This window comes from Macrotis lagotis, chromosome 6 (genome assembly GCF_037893015.1).
Source record: "Macrotis lagotis isolate mMagLag1 chromosome 6, bilby.v1.9.chrom.fasta, whole genome shotgun sequence".
NCBI lineage: Eukaryota > Metazoa > Chordata > Mammalia > Peramelemorphia > Peramelidae > Macrotis > Macrotis lagotis.
The window spans coordinates 74,154,098-74,176,588 of NC_133663.1; the positions used below are offsets into that span (position 1 = coordinate 74,154,098).

General features: G+C 33.3%; 1 protein-coding gene across 1 annotated transcript in view; it reads right to left on the reverse strand.

Annotated features, from left to right (window-relative positions):
* SPAG16 (sperm associated antigen 16) overlaps window positions 1–22,491 on the reverse strand; it is a 1,328,678-nt gene that overhangs the window by 488,177 nt on the left and 818,010 nt on the right. The window lies entirely within an intron of this gene.

Consider the following 22,491-nt stretch of genomic DNA (forward strand, 5'->3'; position numbering starts at 1 on the left):
CTCATGTTTTTAACAGGAATATTTGTGGAGTGATGTTCACCTTCAATTTTTGAAAACTTTGATGATAAAATATAATCTTAGGTGAATTCTACAATTTTGGAAAAACTTCAAGTATGTAATGTTAGAAATGATTATCTGGATGATTTCAAAAGGATATGGAAAAACTCATATGATCTGGTATAAAGTGAAGTAAACAAACCAGGAGAATAATTTATTCTATAACATCAAAAACATAAAAGCAGTGTTAAGGACTTTTATAAACTGATTAAGAATGAAATTATCATAAAACAGGGAAAAATACATAACCAGTACTATAAAGATAAACAACTTTGAAATTTTTAACCTTTCAAATACAGTAATTAGTCGTGATTACAATAGATTTATGAAATATACAATTTGCTTCCTGACAGAGTATATATTTTATTGAGAGTTTTATTGGTTTTACATAGAGATTTATGTGTGCGTGTGTGTGTATTATATATATGAATCTATGTATCTATATGTCTATGTATCTATCTATACCTAGGATGTAAGAGTGCATACATTGATGAAATCACATTTCCTTGATCTGACTTAGATTGTTAGGTTAGAAAGATAGAATCCAAAATATATACCTATAACAAGAGAAATTCCCTATATTGTTTTGAAGAAATCTCTATCCTCCAGTGCCCAGAGTTTAATAGTGTATTTGAAAAAGATTTTCACAATATCTTTATGGAAAAGTTAGAAAAATTTGTCCTGGATGAAAAAAATTCAGAACTGACTGAATAACCAACCTCAAAGACTGCATCACTATTAATCTAGAATGTGATTTCTAGTCAAATGAAAGGAATACCAAGACTTTGACTGTGACTTTGCTTTATTCAACACTCCAACTGGTCTAAATCCCTTAAACTCTATGGGAATGTGCTTAAACATTTTGAGTGGAAATCAGGTGGTTATAATAATGATGTGCTTAAATAATTTTTTATAATATACATATATATATATATATATGTATATACACACACACACACACACACACACACACACACATATATTTTTAGATAAAAGCATGGCTCGTAGGGTAATTCAATCCAGAGATGCTAGTCTGCTATCACTCCAGTCCACTCTGCGGTCAGCTGTCAAAGTGATCTTTGTAAAAGTTCAGATCTGACCATATATCCCTCTACTCAGTCCAAGATCAAATATAAAATCTTCTGTTTAGTGTTCAAAGCCCTTAATAACCTGGCCCTTTCCTACCTTTCAAGTCTTCTTATACCTTACTCCCCCCTACATATTCAGTGATCCAAGGATTCATACTTCCTAGCTGTTTCTTTCACCTGCCATTCTTTCTCATCATTTTGTACATTTTCAGTGTCTCCCACAGCTAAAACTCTCTTCCCTCATCTTCAGCTCCTGCCTTTCTTGAAGTCTTCACTAAAGTCCTTCTTTCAAGAATAAGCTTTCCTTAGTTCCACTCCTTAATCTTTTCGCTTTGAGGTCATCTCTAATTTACCCTGTATTTATCTTGTTTGCATAGTATTATTGCCTCAGTTAGAATATAAACTCCATGAAGTCAATGTCTCCTGTTTTGTGTTTTTTCTTTTATAATCCCCCAAACTATCACAATATCTGGAACACGGTAGGTAATTAATAAACACATGGTTACTTGATGATTCTGGACTGTTGTTTTTATCTAATATTTTGTTTTCTAGGAGTCTACTAATGGATTCCAATGTGATATCTGTTAGCTTTTGTATATGTTAGATTTTGAGTATAGTGGAATCTTTTACATTGAAGATCCTTAAATGCTAATTATAAAGTATCCTGAACCACGTTTTATAGAATTAACATATGTTCAACAGAAGTGAAAATATTCTCCAGAATAGGTGTTGCCTTCAGTGCTATGGTGATTAGATCCTTGAAGAGTTAATTTACTATCTAGATAGAAAAAGTATATGAAGCTACTGAATTTGACTATCTCACTTATAGTTAAGTAAACTAAGGTCCAAAAATGGTCACAATCAGAAAGGTAGCAAGTAGTACAAGCAAAATTTGAGCCCAGGTTTGAAAATTCTAAATAGTGCATTTTTTTTAAAGCAAAGACTAAATGATAATTTGCTAGTGATGTCAGAGGAGATTCTTGTTTGGATAGGATTAGACTATTAGTTTGAACTTTCCATCTCTGAAATGCTATAATGTGCCTGACCCCTAAGTTGAATTCCAAGCACTTTTGACAATCTCCTTCCTAATGTTGTTCTGACCCTATGTATAAAGTAAGCATCACCTATCAAGATTTAAATGGGAAGTAAGGACAGTCTCCATGGTAGATATCTCTGGAGAATACTGGTAAGAAACTGGACTTCCTTGAAAGGTTATAAAAAGTCATCCTCTGTGAATTATTAAATGAAGCTAAACACAATCCAAGTTACATAAAGATTCTCAATGGTGGGGCAGTTAGATTGCACAGTGGATAGCACACTGGCCCTGGAGTCAGGGGTACCTGGGTTCAAATCCAGCCTCAGACACTTCATAATTACCTAGCTGTGTGGCTTTGGGAAAGCCACTTAACCCTATTTGCCTTGCAAAAAAAAACCTAAAAAAAAAGATTCTCAGTGGCAACCTAACACCAAGAAATCTAGTTCCTCTCAGAATGTGTGGAAAACTTGGAAGCTAGTAGGCAACTCTCCAGAGATAAGCATGAGAGACTTTAGAGTTGTAGTATTCTCTCCCTGAATGGATTCATCATAACTTTGGAAAGGAAAAAGAGAAGGAAGGCAGAATCCTCCTAACAAAACGAAATAGTTTGCCTCTCAGGTGGTGGCATTCTTGAAAATATATTGATACAGAGGATTCATGACCAAAACCTTTTATAACTATGGCAGTGTCCTTCAGTCTCTAAGTAAACTTTAATTACTCCTTTGATTTACCATTTTCACTGAGTATTATGTCTTTGTGTATATGGGTCCCTTCAGACATTAACTTTGGAGAAGAAATATGTAGTTATAAATAAACCTAAAAATGAGCAGTCATCATGTAGCAGCCCTCTGGAAATATTGTCCCTCACTCACATTTGCTTAGAGAGTAGCTAATTACTATTCCTTTCAAAATTTGGAGATAAGTCCACAGGCCTGGGATTTCAAATAATACAGTCCTTAAGCCTTTATTAGTGGGTTTTATATTGGTTTCCACTTAGAGTTACTTAGGTATTAGGAAGAATATTCATTAAACATTTATAACAAAGATGGTTGTTTCAGAAACATTTCCAAAACTAAGTCACACCAACACCTGAGGGAGAGCCATCTCAAACTGTGTGCACATGTAGCAACACAAGAAAACTCCTAATGATTGCAAGCCCTGTTCTCTTTTACCTTTGAGGAGGCTCATGATGCTCCCCTTGGTGAAGCTCCCCCAGGTGTGGCTATCTGTTACTTTCTGAGGGTGAGTGCCTTTTTAAAGTCAAGTCTGTCTTTCCATAGCTTATCTAGTTAGTGTTCAGTGTATCTCTCAGCAGCTTCCATCAATCATTACACCTCCAAAAACATTGCTAATGGGAGAACACTGAGACCAGCCAGAAATGGTGAGATCAAAAGAAGTTGAGATGGTGGTAAAAGTGGCTTAGCCTCCATCCATGAGAACTCTATTTGATAACAAGTTTTGAGGTTACTTTCTTTTCACCTTTAATAATACCAAATAAGTAAGGAGAGACAGAGTATAAATTGGACAGAGCGCTTGAGTTGGAGTTAAGAACAGGGTTTGAATCCAGTCTTTAACTCATGATGATCCTCTGTCAACTCTCCTCAGTTTCCTAATCTATGTGTTAATTTTATAATGTGCCTCAGAAAGTTGTTGTAATGATCAAATGAGATGAGTAAAGTATTTTGAAAATATCAACACATTATCTATACATATATTGACTATAAGTTAATTCATTGATTAGTCCTTTGTCATATAAACTTTATCTCTGTGGGTGTATATGAAGTATCCAAAGGAACTTTGAATCTTGTTTAACTTCTTTCTTTTGTTCAAAAGTTATCTGGGTCATTACCCTTTATGATAAAATGCTATGCCTTCACTTCCCTCAAAAAAATCTAGTATTTAAGATGTAAATAGACAGGATTAAAAAAAAAAACTCTTCATGCAATTTTTACTATTGATCAGTAAGAGTTACTCTGTATATTTCATGACTAAATCTGCCTGGACTTCAAAGGCCATGGATTTCACAGGAGAAGGAATGAGTCAGGTCATTTGCCATTTGCTAATCAGATGTAATCAAGGGGAAAGCTTCTCAAATCCATCAACAGTAACTTTCAAAAAGAGATTATTGATAAACTTCTGCTCGATTCATGAATTTCCTAATGACTCTTCTTTACTGCAGCCAGAAGCCACATTTAATATTTAGCCACCATACATACAGATATTATTTTATGTGGTGATGTCTATAGAGAGGAGGAAAAAACCAGTGACATTCAGCCATTTCTATACTTGATTGCATTGATTCTGGATTTGAGTCTCTGAATATGTGGCTCCCCTATGCTTTGTATTTCTTTGAGTGTGTGCTTTTCTGTAAAAATTTTTGTTTTTTTATCTGAGAATGAATCATCTCATCATTTAGTTCTACCTATGCTCATTGCCCCTGTCTTGTTATGATTATTTCCATTTTCTTTGATGTAAGCACAAGACAGATATAGGAGGACAGAGAAATAACTTTTAACTTGCTGGTAGCTACCAAAATAGCACTGGATTATATTCTCACAAACAATTACCTTCACCTGAAATAGCATACCAGAATCTTAGGAGTCATTATCTAAGTTGACAAAGTGAAAGAAAAATAAACAGAACATCCTGATAATTAATTTTAGGAATTAAATTTTACATAAGTTTAATATTAATTTTAAAATTGATCACAACTTTGGTTATGGAAAGAAGGGTGGTTATACTTTCATTTCTTATATTTTATCTATAGCAACCTTTTACTTCAATCAATAAAATTTTAACTTGATGAAGCATTGAAATATAAATGTGACCTTGAATTATGAAACACTTACCCATTGTGGCACAAGCACTGCCAGGTACTACCAAGCTTCAAGTATGATTTTGGAAGGAAGCTTGGTGGCACAGTGGCAAGACTACCTCCCTGGAGTTAGGGAGCCTCATCTTCTTAAATTCAAATATGACTTCAAACACTTTCTAGCTGTGTGACCCTGGACAAGCCACTTTAACCCTGTTTGCCTCAGTTTCCTCATCTGTAAAATGAACTGGAAAAGGAAACGGCAAAGCGCTGCAGTACTATTGCCAAGAAAATTGAAAAGGGGTCAAAAACAGTTGGATATAACTGAACAATAACAGGGATTTGGAGATAGCATCTGTGATTCGTATCTGCCATCTGAAGAGCAGTCACTCAAACTAAGACTATAATAGCTCATTCCTTGGAAGACTGGGCATCTGGATATTTATATGTATATATGCATAGAAATAGAATTTACACATATAAGATTATTTAAATTGTACATAATTCTATTTGCATACATATTTAACATATCCTTATCCATTCACTATCTTTACATGTAAATATTAATATACCTCCATATCTAGGAATATACTTATGCATTTATATATATATATATATATATATATACATATATATATATATATATGAAAGAGAGAGAAAATAAGAGTGTGCTATGGAGAATTTATTTATCTGCATTTGTAGAACGATTTTACTCATGAGTAAAATCACATATTTTGAGGCATTGGTATATAGGAAGTCAAGACTAGGTTCAGTAAGATTTATTGCTTTTATTTGTGATGTTTAGTCATTCATACCATCGTATCATTGCGCTTCCTTTGATCTCAGTTAAGGAGAGTCTTTCAGGAGTAAAACTGAGCAAAAGCAATGCATCTAAACCCAGTTTCCCCTCTTCAACTTAAAACATTTTACTCAAATTCAAATAAAAGAAAATAACAATTAAAGTGAGAGAAATTCATCAAGGAAAATGACAGGGGAAAAGCAAATAATGGATGGTTGAAGGAAATGAGAAAACAGCAACAAAGTCCTATTAATACCATGAGGGAGCACTAGGGAGTGAAATATTGCAAGAAAAAAAGCAATAGAGAAATAATACCATAATGCAGTAACTAAAATTATTCCTCAAGAAATGAGAATGAATCTCAAAAAGAATCACTAGAATGCTCAGAAGAAGAATCAAAGAAGATAAGGACTCAAATTTCTTAGATAAGAAAGAGAAAATAAAAAATAAGAGAATCAATGGTTAAGAAGAGGTGGACAATCTTTATAAATCAATTTAAATCTGAAAAAGAAAATTGCAGAAGTAAGCACAAAATTGCATTTTGAAAAAAAAATCAAAAGATAGCAAAATTATAAAACCATTTGAAGATTCTATCAACCAAAGTCACTCACAGTGAAGATAATAATAATAGGTTATCCATCAAAGAAGACCATGGAATCAAGCAAATGGTACCATGACAGCTATGTAATTTGGATGACAGTGAGGGGGTGTTAAGCAAAGACAACATTCTCACTATCTCTTCCAGTACTATCTGAGCCCAGTGTACTGATATAGCATTACAGGATGACGTGTGTTGACCTGGAGAGAATTGGTGATCTTGGCCTTTTAATTGTAGGTCTTTCCCAGATCACTGAGGAACCTTGGTATTACCAGGTTTAGGGGATTTTGACTTAGCAATATTAAGTCAAAGTTCCACAAATGGTAGCTGTAACCCTTTGATTCCTCAGCCAAATTAATGGAACTATGGTTCCACTCCTACTAAGAGAAAAATCTTCATTGTACATTAAAACTAATCTAACCTGTCTTCAGATTGTCAATTCTGTTCAGCTCTGCAAACACATTCCCCCCAAACCTAAAGACTTTGGTTTCCTGGAAGCTGCCCTGGCAGGTCATGGGAATAATGCTGCCGTGTTACTAGCTGGCATAGTTTATGGTCAGAACTACCATGGTATCTGATCCTCTTCAAACCACCAACTTTCATTCTTGATTAATGAAAACATTAAGTTTGCTGAAACAATCTAAGACTCATCAGCCTTCAGGAAAAATCCTGTTGAAACAAAATATTTGAATATCTATTTTTTTATGACCCTTCCCCACTCATCTTCCCTACATTACCCACCCCACCTCCAGTACCAGGAGAATAAAGGGCCTGCCTCACCACCTCAGACATGCCCACAGCACCCACACTCACCAGGTTTCAGAATTTTAAGGTCAAAGAAAGTGTTTTTCAACCTTCCAATAAAAGACAATTTGCTTATTATAAGAGAATTCCAGTTCAAATTTCATAAGATTAATTATCAATGACATAAAAATGAGGGTTGTTTAATATTCCAAAAGGCAAAGGAAAATCACTTACATGGTAGGATAATTTATTCTATAAAGCTGAGAATATTTCTACAAGGAAAAACATTAACTTTATGCAAAATCAATGAATTCTAAACAAGTCTCGGGGGAAAAATGAAATTTTTTGTAATACACATTACACAGATAAATATAACTTGATACAGATTAATAAGATCATACTCCTTACAAGGTAGAAGGAGAAAGTGATCAGAACTATTTTTTCCTTGCTATATACACTTTCTGTATACTAAGGATTATTGAAGAAAGAGAGAGAATAAAAAGAATAGCTTTAGGTTTATGGAGTGACAGAAATAGAGAGGAAGAAAAAAAAGAGAAAGATAAAATGATTCATTTTTTCTTGAAATGAGAGAATCATCATTAAAAGGCATTCAAATAATGATCTGGAGGATAAAGAGACAAAATCATGAACCATACTTAATCTGTCTGAAAAAATTTAAATATTAAAGCAGTAAAGGTAGATTCAATGTAATTTTGGATTGGCCAAGATGCATGAAACTATATGGCAAAAAGGAAAAGAAGAGTATCTATGTCTGAGAAGAGAGAGAAAGATAATATTCTGTCAAGAAAAAAGAAATGGAAGCCAATTAGGGCTGTATTTATCTCTCTTTATTTTAAATCAAGTCAGTTATTTGTTTCTGGGTTATGATGACAAGAGAGGCTTCATGGATGAGGGAGAAGAATAGGATTATATTATTTTAAGAAAAACAAATTAAAGGAAACAATATGTTTTCATCTGAAATTTTCTTTCATAAATTTCTCTCACTTTCTTTTGTTATTTTTTTATTTGGATTTGAGTAAAATGTTTTAAGTTGAGGAAGGAAAACTGGGTTTAGATGCATTGATTTTACTGAAAGACTCTCCTTAACTGAGACCAAAGTAACTGAAGTGATAAGATGGTACAAATGACTAAACATTACAAATAACAAAAGCAATAAGTCTTATAGCACCTAACGTCTTGACTTACTCTATGCCAATGCCTCAAAAGATGTGATTTTACTCATAAACATACTCTTTCTATGTGTAAAAAAAATTCTCTATAACACTCTCATTTTCTCTTTCACTTATATATATATGTATATTTAATAATCACAACTTTGAATATTAACAAATTGCACTCATCCATAAAATGGAAAAAAAATACACATTAGATTAAAAATAGCTGTATTAAAAACATTTACAGGGAGGCTAGGTGGCACAGTGGATACAGCACTGGCCCAGGAGTCAGGAGTACCTGAGTTCAAATCTGACCTCAACCACTTAATAATTGCCTAGTTGTGTGGCCTTGGGCAAGCCACTTAACCCCATTTGCCTTGCAAAAAATATTTTACTCTGAAAACACAATGTGAAAACATTTAAATCACAAATAATAAAAACTTAAAATATCATATATTCTAAATTTATACTTTATTATAGAAATGCTGTTTTATTCAAAAATTAAAAATAAAATAAATCAAATTTTAAAAGAATCATAGACAAAATAAAGAGGGATTAAATTAAAATTTACTACAAGAAAGGAATGCCATTCATGAATTCATGAAAGGTAATACTCAAAATATCATAAAACTGATAAAAACAAGGAAATTATTTTAATGTAAATATACACACATATATCACATGTATATGATAATGATTTGTCTTTAATTTTCAAAGAAGAACATAAGTAAATGAGAATTTTACTGAATGTAAAGCATCAATAATTTGTTAAAAAGGTCTGAAATAAAAAGCAACACTTGCCAATAACCAGTTTTGGTTACAGTTCCATGCTAAGACAGCGGTGTTTAGAATTCATTCCAAGGGTTCAGTGGCCCCCAGTTGCTATCCTCAGGATAAGCGGAACCCAAATGCTCATACTTCTAGAACAGGTAACCTGGTCACAGAAGTTCTAGGGCCAAAAGGTGCACTAGCACCTGTAGCTGCAGTACAGTCAGAACCCTTCCTGGATAAAGACCAGCATATTGACCAGGAGAGCAGAGACAAAACCTCTCTTTGGATCATGCCATTTTTAGAATCATTGAAATTTGCAGACCCCCCAAAACTAACTTTGAAAACAGCAACCTGACAAAAAATCTGAAATTTAGGACAGGTCTTCCACTCCCAGGTGAGCACAATCCAATTTAATGTTCAAAATCTAGAAATAGTCTGGAAAAAAATTAGCAAGCAACAACAAAAGAACTTGAACACAAAAAAAAACATAAACAAAATCAAACAAACAAACAAATATGTACAGTGGCAAGGAAAACCAAGACAAAAACTCAGAAGAAAACAGCAATGTGTAAACAGCTACAATCAAAAAATGCTAATTAGACATCAAGAAACCATAAATGTCAAAATAAAAGAAAACTAGAAGAAAATGTGAGGTATCTCATCAGAAAATAACTGACCTGGAAAGTAGATCAAAAGAGATTATTGGAATGGATTGAAAGCCAATATCTCAAGAAATTACAGAAAGGGGGCGGCTAGGTGGTGCAGTGGATAGAGCACCGGTCCTGGAGTCAGGAATACCTGAGTTCAAATCCAGCCTCAGACACTTTATAATTACCTAGATGTGTGGCCTTGGGCAAGCTACTTTAACCCTGTTGCCTCACCAAAACTAAAAAAAAAAAATTACAGAAGCACAAACATTACAAGCATCCAGGAATGATTCAAATATTGTGTAGTCACAGTCAACAAGAAACAAGATTTAGCAGCTCTCATGTTAAAGAAATGGAGGAATTTGAAATATGTACTAAAATGCAAAGGAGCTAGAATTATAATCAACAATCACCTACCCAGCAAAACTAAATATAATCAAGGAGGGTTAAAATTGAATATTTAATGAAATAGAGAACTTTTAAGCATTTCCAAAGAAAAGATTAGAACTGAATAAGAAATCTGACACTCAAATACAAGTTTAAAGAGAAACATAAAAAGATAAATAAGAAAGATTAATCATAAAGGGCTCAATAAAGTTAACCTATTAATATTCCCATATGGGAAGTTTATACATGTTACTCCTAAGAACTTTATCATTATTTTTTTTGCAAGGCTATGGGGTTAAGTGGCTTTCCTAATGTCACACAGCTAGTAAGTATCAAGTGTCTGAGACCAGATTTGGATTCAATATTAGGGTAGTTAGAAAGAGTCTGCATGGAGAGAGGGAATGAGTGTAAGTAAATTATTTGGGGATGATATAAAAAAAGAAAGGTGCAAAAGAGAAAAGTGGAATGGGGAAAAGACTTTCACATAAGAGGCTTAAAAGTAAAAACTTTTATGGTAATTGGGCAGGGTGGCAAGCAATGCTTGAACCTCACTCTCACCAGAATTAGTTCAAAGAAGAAAACATACAAACACTGTAAGGCACAGAAATATAGAGAAGAAAGTAATATCAAAATTTTTCACAGCAAATCATTCTAATAAAGGTCCCTCAAATATATAGGGAAATGAACCAAATTTATAAAAAATAGAATCCATTTCCTAACTGATAAATGTTCAAGGATATGAACAGGCAATTTTAGGATGAAAAAATCAAAAATATTTATAGTCATATTAAAAATGTTCTAAATCATCATTTATTAGTAAATGAAAATTAAATGAACTATGAGATACCAAAAATAAATGCTAGAGGGGATGCAGAAAAGTAAATACATTAATAAATCTTAGTGGAAATATGAACTGGTTCAATCATTTTGGAAAACAATTTGAACCTATGCCCAAAGGGCTATAAAACAATGACCCAGTAGTGTCACTATTAACTCTGTTCCCCAAAGAAGATCAAAGAAAATGAGACTATATTTACGAAAATATAGCAACATGTGTGTATGTGTGTGTGTGTAGTAACAAAAAATGGAAATTGAAGGTATGCTTATCAATAGAGAACTAGTGATGACATATCATTACTATTGTCCCATAAGGAATGATGAGGAGGGTGGTTTTAGGAAAAAAATGGCAAGATCTATATGAACTGATGCAAAGTGAAGTTAGAATTAAGAGATCATTGTGCACAGTAATAGAAATATTGTAATGCAGATCAACAGTGAAATACTTGACTTCTCTATTCAATACACTGACCCAAGACATTTCCAAAGGACTTTGATGAAAAAATGCTATCAAGCTTTGGATAGAGAACTGATGAATTTTGAATGCAAATTATATATATATATATATATATATATACATATATATGTATATATATACATATAATTTTCTTAAGTTTTTGATATTTTGTGATATGTCAAATATGGAAACATTTTACATGTTTGTAAATATATAATCAATTGATATTCTGTTCACCTTCTCAGTGGGTGATAGAGGAGTGGGACAGAGAAACTAACTCAAAATTTTAAATGAAAATAATGTTAAAAATTAGTGGATAACAAATTTTTAAAAGAAGAAAAAAACTGCATTGATGCATGCACTTTCAGATAAATGTTTAGTTTCACTTAACTATTTTACTTCTTTGTCAAAGACCTCTCCCTGAGTAGGATTAATCTGTATTTGTAATGTAAAAATTGAAATAAATTAATAAAACAAAAAGAAACAATAATTACAAAGAAAATCAATACTTAAAAAACATTTAATCTGGACCTTTGATTGGATGTCTGCGGAGAAATCCTGTTGTGGAAACTCCTTCAGCTAAATGAGGATCTATAATTTACATCTTTTTTCTCTCAAGACAATGGGGTTAAGTGATTTGCCCAAGGTCCCACAGCTAGGTAATTACTAAGTGTATGAGGCTGGATTTGAACTCAGGTCCTCCTGACTCCAGGGTCAGTACCCTATCCAATGCGCAACCTAGCTTCACCTATAATTTATCTTTTATTTGAAGACTTGGAGAATTCCTTAGAGCACTGAGAATTCTTGTGTCTAGGGCCATTCTGCTAATATATATATATATAATAGGGATTAAACTCAGATCTTCCTTCTAACTTCTAACTTCTAACACAAATGTTTTCTTTCTGTTTACAATTAGTAAACTGGATGTGACCCAGGCTAATCTGTTCCTACAAGGCGGAAACAGGGAGAAGCTTTTCAGGGTTTTCAAAGCATGTCTCTTTTTTTGTCTCTCTTTGGCTGCAATCTGAAGATGGTGATTCCAGTTCACCCATTAAATGAAACAATGAGAAGAGAAATTTGCATTCCTGTTCCCTTTATCCTGAATCCAAGAAATGTTTCTTTCTAATATGTTGATTGCTGTTCTGTGTTGCATGGTTTCAGACTTGCCCCTGACAGGAGTCTGAGCCAAGGTGACTTTGGACCAAGATGAAGGTAGTATGGTGCAGAGCCAGCCCAGCCTGGAAGCTCCAAAAAGCCAGGTTTCCTGGGACTCAAGTCCAAGGTGGGGTTGGATATTGGGACTTAGAATTTGGATAAAAGAAAGAAATTAAACTACGAAACTAATCCCTTTCCTTTCAACAGAGGGTAAAGTAGTGTAAAGGAGAGGATTAGGTCTTCCATGAGTTGGGGAGTGCATTATTTGTGATTAGCCCTTTTGAAGTAAATATATTCTGGTATTAAAAACTAATGCAACTACCAGTGGTTAAATACAAAGGTGCAGGAGACTCTTAATTGTTTGGTAGTTTCAGTCAGTCCAACTCTTCAAGATGTCATCTAGGATTTTCTTGATAATTATAACGGATTGGTTTGTCCCACAGCTAGGAAATGTCTGGGGTCAGATTTGAACTCCAGATGAGTCTTCCTGACTTCAGGTCTGTGCCACCTAGTTGCTCCTTACAATTAAGGAAAGACCATCCCTGAGGGCTGTCACCACCTACAAAGAGCATAGAGATACCCCACTGCTCTAAAGGGTACCAAAGAATCCTGAGGGAGGATGGATTTCAGGCAGTGAGGGCCAGGGTGGTCTGAAGTGGTCATCCATAGGTGAAAAGTAAGGTCCCTATCAATTATTCAATCAATTATAAATCAGTTTTTTTAACTGATTTTTTTAAATCAGTTTTTTGAGGGAATGCACATTGCAGGGCTTCCTCAACCCCAACATTTTTGGGGAAATATCTTATGTCAAATCAAATTCTATTAATAAAAATAAATTGTGGGGCAGCTAGGTGGCGTACTGGATAGAGCACCGGCCCTGGAGTCAGGAATACCTGAGTTCGAATCTGGCTTCACACACTTAGTAATTACCTAGCTGTGTGGCCTTGGGCAAGCCACTTAAACCCATTGCCTTGAAAAAACTAAAAACAAAATAAAATAAAATAAATTGAAATGAGGAAGTAGGATTAGGTATTCATTACAGTCTTTTCTATTTAAGGAAGCAATCCTCATTTTTCTACTGCTTCAGATTTCATTTATCTGAACTCAAGGTACCAAGAAAGAAGAGGTCATATTTAACTTTCTTTGTATTAATTTATCAGGTTTGGCTGAGAACTTCTCACTTTTAACACCTTATTTCAACATCATTTTTTTTTTTGGCTTTTGTTTGTCTGGGAGTCAAGATCTAGCCAAGATTTGCTAGTGGCTTAGCTGGGTGATGTTGGACTGGTAGCTTTACCTATCTGGCACTCAGTTTTCTCATCTTTAAAAGGGGCTTGTAGTTTTCAAATAGTTCTAAAACCTATATCAAGCATTTTGTCTTATCCATAGTGGACATCTATCTAGAAGCAAAAGAGAAAATTCTAGGCTTTTAGGTGGAATAGAAAAAAATTTAATAAATATTTGGATTACATGCTGAGAGGCAAAGATGATGATCTTTCTCTGTGTGTGTATGTGTGTGTGTGGGGGGGTGTATATATGTGTTATTATCTTTGTATTGGAGAGGAGATTTTTTTAAGTTATAGATTTGATTAAATAGCTGCAAAGGTCACTCTGAGACTTTGAAATTCTAGGCATATGAATAAATATGTTAAACATGCAATATGTAATAACATATATATATATATATATATATATATATATATATATATATGGATGTATATATTTGGTAAATCATGAATGCATGATCTAATCACTAAAGGTGCTAAAGCAGATACCAATCTCTTAGTGCCTAAATCAAATTTATCTTGCAGTGGCTCTTATCCTCCTGCCTTTCCAGACTTTTTCCTCTCCCCAACAGATGCCATTGGGAGAACTCCTTGTATAATTTCAGGAAGTGCTTAGGACACCCACATTCACTCATCTCTGAGCCTGAATCCTGATTTATGGGACTTTTCCATACCTCATGTGGGTAACCTTCTGCCCCCCCCCAACATCTTTCTGAGCTTCCTTTGATATATCTTCTTCCTCCATTGGAATGCAATCTCCTTGGGGGCAGGAGAAATTGCCTTTTTATTTTTGCTTGTATTTATATTCCTATTATCTAGAGGCTAGTGTTTGATAGATAATCCATCCATCTGCTTATCTTTCTATCACGATTGATTACTATGAATTTAAGTGGATTGGTTTTTGGATGACAGACACACGGGACATTTCCAATATTAGATATTATCATTCAACATATCTATATATGGAAAATATTTGTAAACCATAAAGTTTACATGCACAGGAATTATCATTATTATTATTGTTACTATTAGTTAATTTTTATGCACTGCTAAATTAATTTTTATGCTGCTCCTAATAGCAAAGGTACTCAAAGATTTTGGAAAAATTTCTTATATTATTTCTCCCAAAACAATGACCAGAATATTTAAAAATTCCTAATTAAATGCCTCATTTCTCATTTCTAGCAAATATTTCTGTGGTCTACTGAAGATTGAATGTATCTTGAATAAAAATGTGCAAAGAAATGGTTGTTTCCCTTTAGGACAATTGAAGGTAATTTCTAAAGTAGATCACATCTTCATATAATAAAATTAACTAGAAAATGTAAAGAATATAGGATATTCACCGTTGAAACAATGTAAAGACAGGCAAATTGCCTTCTGTGGGGGGTGGGGAGAGGGAAGTAAGATTAGGGGAAAAATTGTAAAACTCAAAATAAATAAAATCTTTTAAAGAATAAAAAAGAATATAGGAAACTCTTCCATTATTTCTTGATTACAACAAAATATCTTTTTGATTCAACTGACTAAACTGCAGTTTTAAAAGGTCTCATTCAACAAGGTATCTTTCTTGCATATTTAAAGTCTTTTGAATTTCTTTTTTATAATTTCTATTTAATTCTCTTTTGGGGATTCCATGCACTCAAACACATTTCCTGTATATTGGATGGGAGAAAGGTAGGAATGGGGTGCTGGGTCAAAGAATATCCACAAAATATATGGATCTCAAATACTATATTTTTATTCTCCTACCCACCACCTAAGTGATTACAATTTCTCACACAAATTAAAAATGAAAAGAGAGGGAGAAAGGGCAAAAAAAGAAAAATCTGTAGAGTCCTGTGGAAAATTTGGATGAATTTCTATTAAGAATGAAAAAAAGTCTTGGAGCCTAGCTAAAGTAGTCTTTTCTCCAATTCTCTTGGAATGATAATGTTGACATCTCCACTTTATATATCACCATGATAGAAGTTTATATTTTACTTTATTCTTCTTTGAAATGTTGTCTTTAAAAATCTGAAATTGTACAGATAGATTTTTATCATTATTCTTCATCTATCAAACTTCTGTATACACAGAAACATTTGTCTAGAGACTGCTATAATTAATGTAGCTTCCTATGACATTATTAAATAGGGCACAGATAAAAGAAAAATTCTTGGGAAAAAATGCTGACTGAATTGTATTTTTTAAAAAATGAATGGGAATAATATGTCTCCCAATAGCTTTTTGTAATAGACTTTGAGACTTTGGGAGAACAGAATGTTAATAATTTAAAACATTAGAATCTTGACCTTTCTCAGAGTTCATAAACAGAGTTTTCTCATATTGTTATAAATTCCTTAGCCAGGAATTTAAGACCCTCCTCATATTGATTCTCATTTATTTTTCCATACTTTTTCACATTAATAACTTTCCTGAACTCCATATTCCAGAAAAATGGGGTTATTAGATTTTCCATTTCATTTTTACATTGTTCTGCCTTTTGGCATATCCACAGCCCCTTCCCCACCCTGGTCACTTCTTATGTCTAGGAATGCAATTGTGACTCATCAGTAACTTTTAGAACACACACACACACACACACACATATATGTAGATAGATAGATAGATAGATAAATATTATTTCAAGGTTCAACTCAGGTTTTACCTCTTCCTTTAAACCTTCAATTTCTCCCAGATGAACATAAAAATTTCTTTTCTCAAGATTTCTTAATGAATTATGCCTTGATCTCTCCTTATTATACCCTAATTTACATCTCACTCATTGTTGTATAGTAGAGTTTGTAGAGTTGTATAGTAGTGTTTAAACTTCTGGAGGGTAGGCTGTGCAGATCTTTGCATGCCCAATGTTTTACCATATCTTTCAAAGTATCATGCTACTTTTTGTATTGTAGGTACTTAACAAAAGTTTAGTGGATTGAATTGGATTGTTCAATTTTTTTTCTTTCCCTTTCCTTTTTATTTATATTTAAACATTTTCAATTTAGCTCTGACATATTCATTTATCTAACAATCCTGGGGGCCATAAAAATTTGTGACATAAAAATTAAAAACTTATTACATTAAAGACATTTAAAAATTGAATCCTTATATGATAACTGACCAAAGGATATGAACAGGAAGGTTTCTGAAGAATAAATTCAAATTATCAAGAGCTATATTTAAAAAAAATTTTCAAATCACTAAAATGAAGAGAAATGCATGTAAAAAACAGGCCATGAGTTCTATTTCATATTTATCAGACTGACAAACTAGAGGAAAGAGGAGGAGAAATGGGAAAATAGGTATATTAATGTACTTTTGTTGGACCTGTGAACTGGTCCAGTTATTTTGGAAAGTAATTTCGAGTTATACCCCAAAACTAATAATTATCCTTTACCCAGAGATGCCACTACTAGATCTATCTTCCCAAAAGAATAAAGAATGAAGTATAAAATATTTATAACAGCTCTTTTTTGCATTTGCAAAGAAATGGAAAGGTAGTCAATAATTGGGATGACTGAAAAAGTTATGGCTTATAAATATGGAATTCCATTGTACTAAAGAAATGATGAAGAAAATGGCTTCAGAGAAGCATAGGAAAACCTTTATGAACTGCTACAGAATGAAGTGAGCAGAACCAAAAACACTTTATGAAATCATGAAAATACTATAAAGGAAATTATTTTGAAAGGTTTAGAAAGTATAATCAATACAAGAAACAACCCTGATTCCAGGGGACTCATGATGAAGAATACTACCAACTTCCTGTAAGGTATATGATGGACTCCAAGTCCACCTGGAGACATATGTTTTTGGACATGGTTAAAGTAGAATTTCTTTTGCTTGTTTGAATTTTTCTTCATCAGTGGAGTCAGGGTAAGAGATGATCAGGAGAGGAGATGTATTTTTAATGAAAAAAATAAAATGTAATTTAAAATAAATAAAAGAGGGTTTGAAAACTGTCATTCTCAAAGATACAAGTCCTTATCTACAGTTGATCAAAAGGCATTTATTAATTGCTCAGGTACTTTGTAAACCATTAAGGATATATAGAGAGAGACAAAAACAGTCCCTGTTATCAAGGAACTCACATTCTAGTGGAGAAAAAGATATAAATAGCTAGAAAAGTACAAGATAAAATTCTTTAATTTGTAAATGGGAAAGGCAAAGCTTAGGGAGTTTATTGCTGACTTTTTCATATACTTAGGATCATCACACTACCATAAGAGGTCAAAATCCATGGTCCTCCTTCATGAGACTAGGTTTCAGAAATATCAATGAATGAATGCCTGGATTGATACTATATCAGTGGTCAAACTTAGGAAGCCTAAAAGCTATTGATATACTGTAAAATATGATAAATTTAATAACAGATGATCCAAGAATATTTAATATATTTAATATATATTTAAATATATATTTAAAATATATTAAAATATAAAAAATATATTTAAATCTTGAGAGAAGTTCAAGAACAGAGACAGAAACAAAGAGAGAGAACACGAGAAACAGTATTGAACATTCCAGGTTGGAAGTTAAGTATGAGTACGATGATTGATCATTGGTTTGTCCTGGGAACTCCAAGATATAATATTGATAATTAATATAATTGAAAAGTTCTTAACAAAGTGTAAATTATGTCTCAGACACTGTTTTCAATACTTTAGAGTTTATATCAGGAAACTGAGGCAAGCATCCAGATTAAGTGATTTGTCTGGGGTCACACAGCCAGTGGCTGAGAGCAGATTCAGTCTCAGGTATTGCTGATTCAAGACCTAGAGCTTTATCTACTGTATTACCTAGCTTCCCAGTTCAGGGGAAACAAACAAACTAACTAACTTTGATTAAGCATGTTTAAAAATTGAATTAATTTATAAGATATATGTTACAGCTGAAATCCAAATGAAAACAAAAGTTAAAGGAATCCAGGAAAATTTCAAGAAATCTTCAGATAAACCACGATTACACCTGATTGCCACATTTAACCAAAACAAACAAACAAAAAAGTCTTTTAAATACATTCTTCATCATACTATTTGTCCAAAGCAACAAAATTTGATATGAATTAATACATCTTGGACCCTGTTCAATAGAGATCATTTGTCAAAGTACCAGAATAAATAAGAGCCTTTTTCTTTTCTCCCTTTCTTTCCTATGGGCATTTTCAAGGCAGACATACCCCCTGAATGCTTAGTAGTAAAAATTCCATAAAAGTGATTATGTGCTAGGTATTTAGTAAGTGCGAGACTTCCTGAATTCTATCATTCTTTTTATTTTAAAAGTATTAACATGAATGGATAGTTCACTTCTAATATTGAAAGTTTTCAGCATTTTAAAAAGAAAACAACTGTAGCTTAATTTGTCTATTGATTTTGATGATCACTTTGAAAGGCAAGAGGATTATTAATATTCTCATTTTACAGGTGAGATATCAGAGATTCAATCAGTATCCCAATAAGACACATAAAAGAAATGGCAGGGCCAGGACTAGGAAATTAGGTTTCCAGTGTCTGGTCAGTTGAAAAGCTGTGTGAGAATCTCAGAGGACCTGGGTCCATTACTCCCTATTTCTGGAACCTCAGGTAATTCATTCATCTTTCTAAGCCTCAGTTTCCTTATGTTTAAAATAAAGAGGCTGAACTAGTTAAGTTCTATGGTCCCTTCCATAACTAACTTTTATGAATTTATGTCAAAGCTTATGGTTTGTTATATATTGTTATATATTGCCTTTGCTGTATGCAATACTTTATTGAAAGGAAAATGTTTAATTTTTTCAATTTAATTTTTAACATTTTATTTTTCCTAATTATATTTAAAAACAATTTTAACATTTCTTTACAAATTTTGAGTTCTTAGGTCTCTTCCTTTATCCATACACCCATCATAGAGAAAACAGGAAAATTGACAGAGATTACACATGTATAATCATGTAAAATACATGGAAATGTATATCACATTGTGAAAGAAAAACAGACAAAAAACACAAGCAAAATCTGCATTCAGGTTCTACCAATGATTTCTCTGAAGATAGATCTTTTATCTTCAGTACTTCCTAATTGTCTTGAATCATTGTATTGATGAGAAAAGCTAAGTTATTCAAAATATATCACAAAAATATTGCTATTATGATTATTATGTATAATGAGGTCCTAGCTCTGCTCATTTCTTTTTTTAGAAAACATTTGACTATATATAAATATATATATATTATGATAAAAATTTTAAGACAATATAAGTAAATGATGAATATAAAGATGGAGATCATATAAAACAGAAATCACTTCTAGTCAGCGGAGCAAAAGAAAGTTTCCTGTATGAGGTGACATTGAAATAGATCTGAAAAAATGATAAAAAGACAGATGAGACATGTGGAGCTGTCCAGGTTCAGGAAATGTTGGGAACAAAGTTGTAGAAGTAGGAAAGTGAGAATTACTGAGTACTAGTGAAATGTCTACTTTGGGTAGACCATGTGAAAAGGAGTAATGTAAGATGAATCTGGAAAGATAGGTCAGTTGAAGCCAGATTGTAAAGTGCTTTGAATGTCATTCTATATTTAAAACTTATCTATTCTGTGATGAAAAACCTATGAAAGGTTCTGAGCAGTAGAGATATAGAAACTATAGTTAACCATGTATGATATGACTTACAAGAATTGCCAAGGAATCTGGAAAAGAAACAAATTAAATTCATATGATGTCAAATCATTAACTAGAACTTTGAGAGGTAAGAGAGAATTCTGGCTTCTTCCCATTGCTCGTAAAAACGTAAGATTACCTACAATTCATAGACAAATGTGCAGTATATTGGGAAGAAGCAGATGAGTCTAGTGGAGGGAATATTAGACTAGAGTCAGAGGATCCAATTTCCTAGCCCTGGTTCTGCCATTTATTATTTGTGTCTTACTGGGGTGGTGATTAAATCTCTGTTTTCTCATCTGTAAAATGAGGATATTAATGCCTATCCTGCCTACCTTAGAGGAATGTCAGGAAGCTCCAGTGGAACAATGTTTGGAAAAGTTCTTTGAAAGCATCAAAGCATCATACAGATTGCAAGGGGACTTTTTTGTTTCTAGTCATAGATATCTGACATTTTATTTTCAAACCTGTGACCTATACACAGACTGGCCATCTGGCTTATCTCAAACTGGCTGCATTTTTTCCCCCTATGGCTCTGTAGTCTCTTGTACTGGTTAGAAGTCTTTATCATTCTCTCATTCACAAGAACGTGCCTCTTTTTCCTCCTTTATCCTCCTATAAATTCTCCCCTTTTAGAAGCCTTCAAATCCCTCTTGAATTTTCAATCCACCAATCACAATTCCCTGACCCTCCCCTGCACCCCTCAAGAAGTCCATCTATCACCCCTTCCCTTCCACCTATCATTTCCCTGCCTTGGCAAGCATTTCTTATTCAGAAGGTCATACACCAAACTAGAACTGAAAACTTGACTAAAGCAGACATGAATTCAGTTACTGAAACTTTTAAAGGAAAGGAGAAGGTGAATTTTTCTTGTTTCCTAATAGTTACACTTGTGTGACCCTTTCTTGTTCCCATCATTAGCTAGTGCAACGGATCCACAAAGCTAGCTTCAAGGGTGCAGGTCACAAATGCTGGTTTTAGGTTATTTATACCAGATTCCATTTGAGTTTGACACCATCAATCTAGACTAACTAAGCAAGGAAAGCTCTAGTCAAGTTATATAAAAGATTAGAAAAGGGAATTGCATCTTTACGAATAGCAATGAGGAGTCATGTGAGGTTTAAGAAATCGTGACTGACAGCATGACAACCACACTTTGGGGTTTGCTACTTCAAGGTTAGATGGAGATTAGCAGCATAACATCTGAAGGAACCAAAGCAATATTCCTCAGACTTAGAATAATAACTGTGAAAATTTTAAATGACCCCTTTTATTCTTAAGGAAGTTTTTTATTATTTTATCCAGGAAATGTTCAGAGAAGTTTTGGGAGCTTTTTGGTTGTTATTGATCTTGTTTTTATTTATTTTTTAATGAATATCAATAGGTAGCAAGAGTGGAAAGAGTACTATCTTTGGATACAGAGGATGGAGCTCCAAATCCTAGTTCTGCTCCCTGAGTGAAGCCTCAGAAGTTTCACTTGGGAAATGATGGACTAGATATGCTTAAGATGAGATCTTAATGGTGTATGTAGAAGTAACCATAAATCTCTTAAAGGACTGCTAGAAGGAGTAGGGTGTTATCAACATTTTGTTTTCCTTTGTTCTACTGTTCAATTGGTTGAAGAAAAGTATAGGAGAAGAAGTAATAAATGATAATGAAAATAAATCATTTAAAATATATGAAGTATGTAATAAATTTTATGCATTATTTTTACTATCCTGATAGAGTATTTGGGGTCCCTGGGATTATACAAGCTTAGAGTTAGAAGGAACCTTTCTGGTCATTTCCATGAGGTCCTTTTTTCATAGATGAGGAAGCAGAGGATTCAAGTGAAATGACTTCTTCAAGTCACACAAACAGAAAATGGCAAATTCCGGGTTGAAACCCATCATTTCTAGCTTTAAAGCCAGCATTCTGACCCTGCACCAGAGGCCTCCAATGATTTTCTTCTAAGTGGCATCTCTTTATAGTATATTTAGCATGACTAATTTCCTCCATCATTTTGACCTTTGCTTCCTAGTT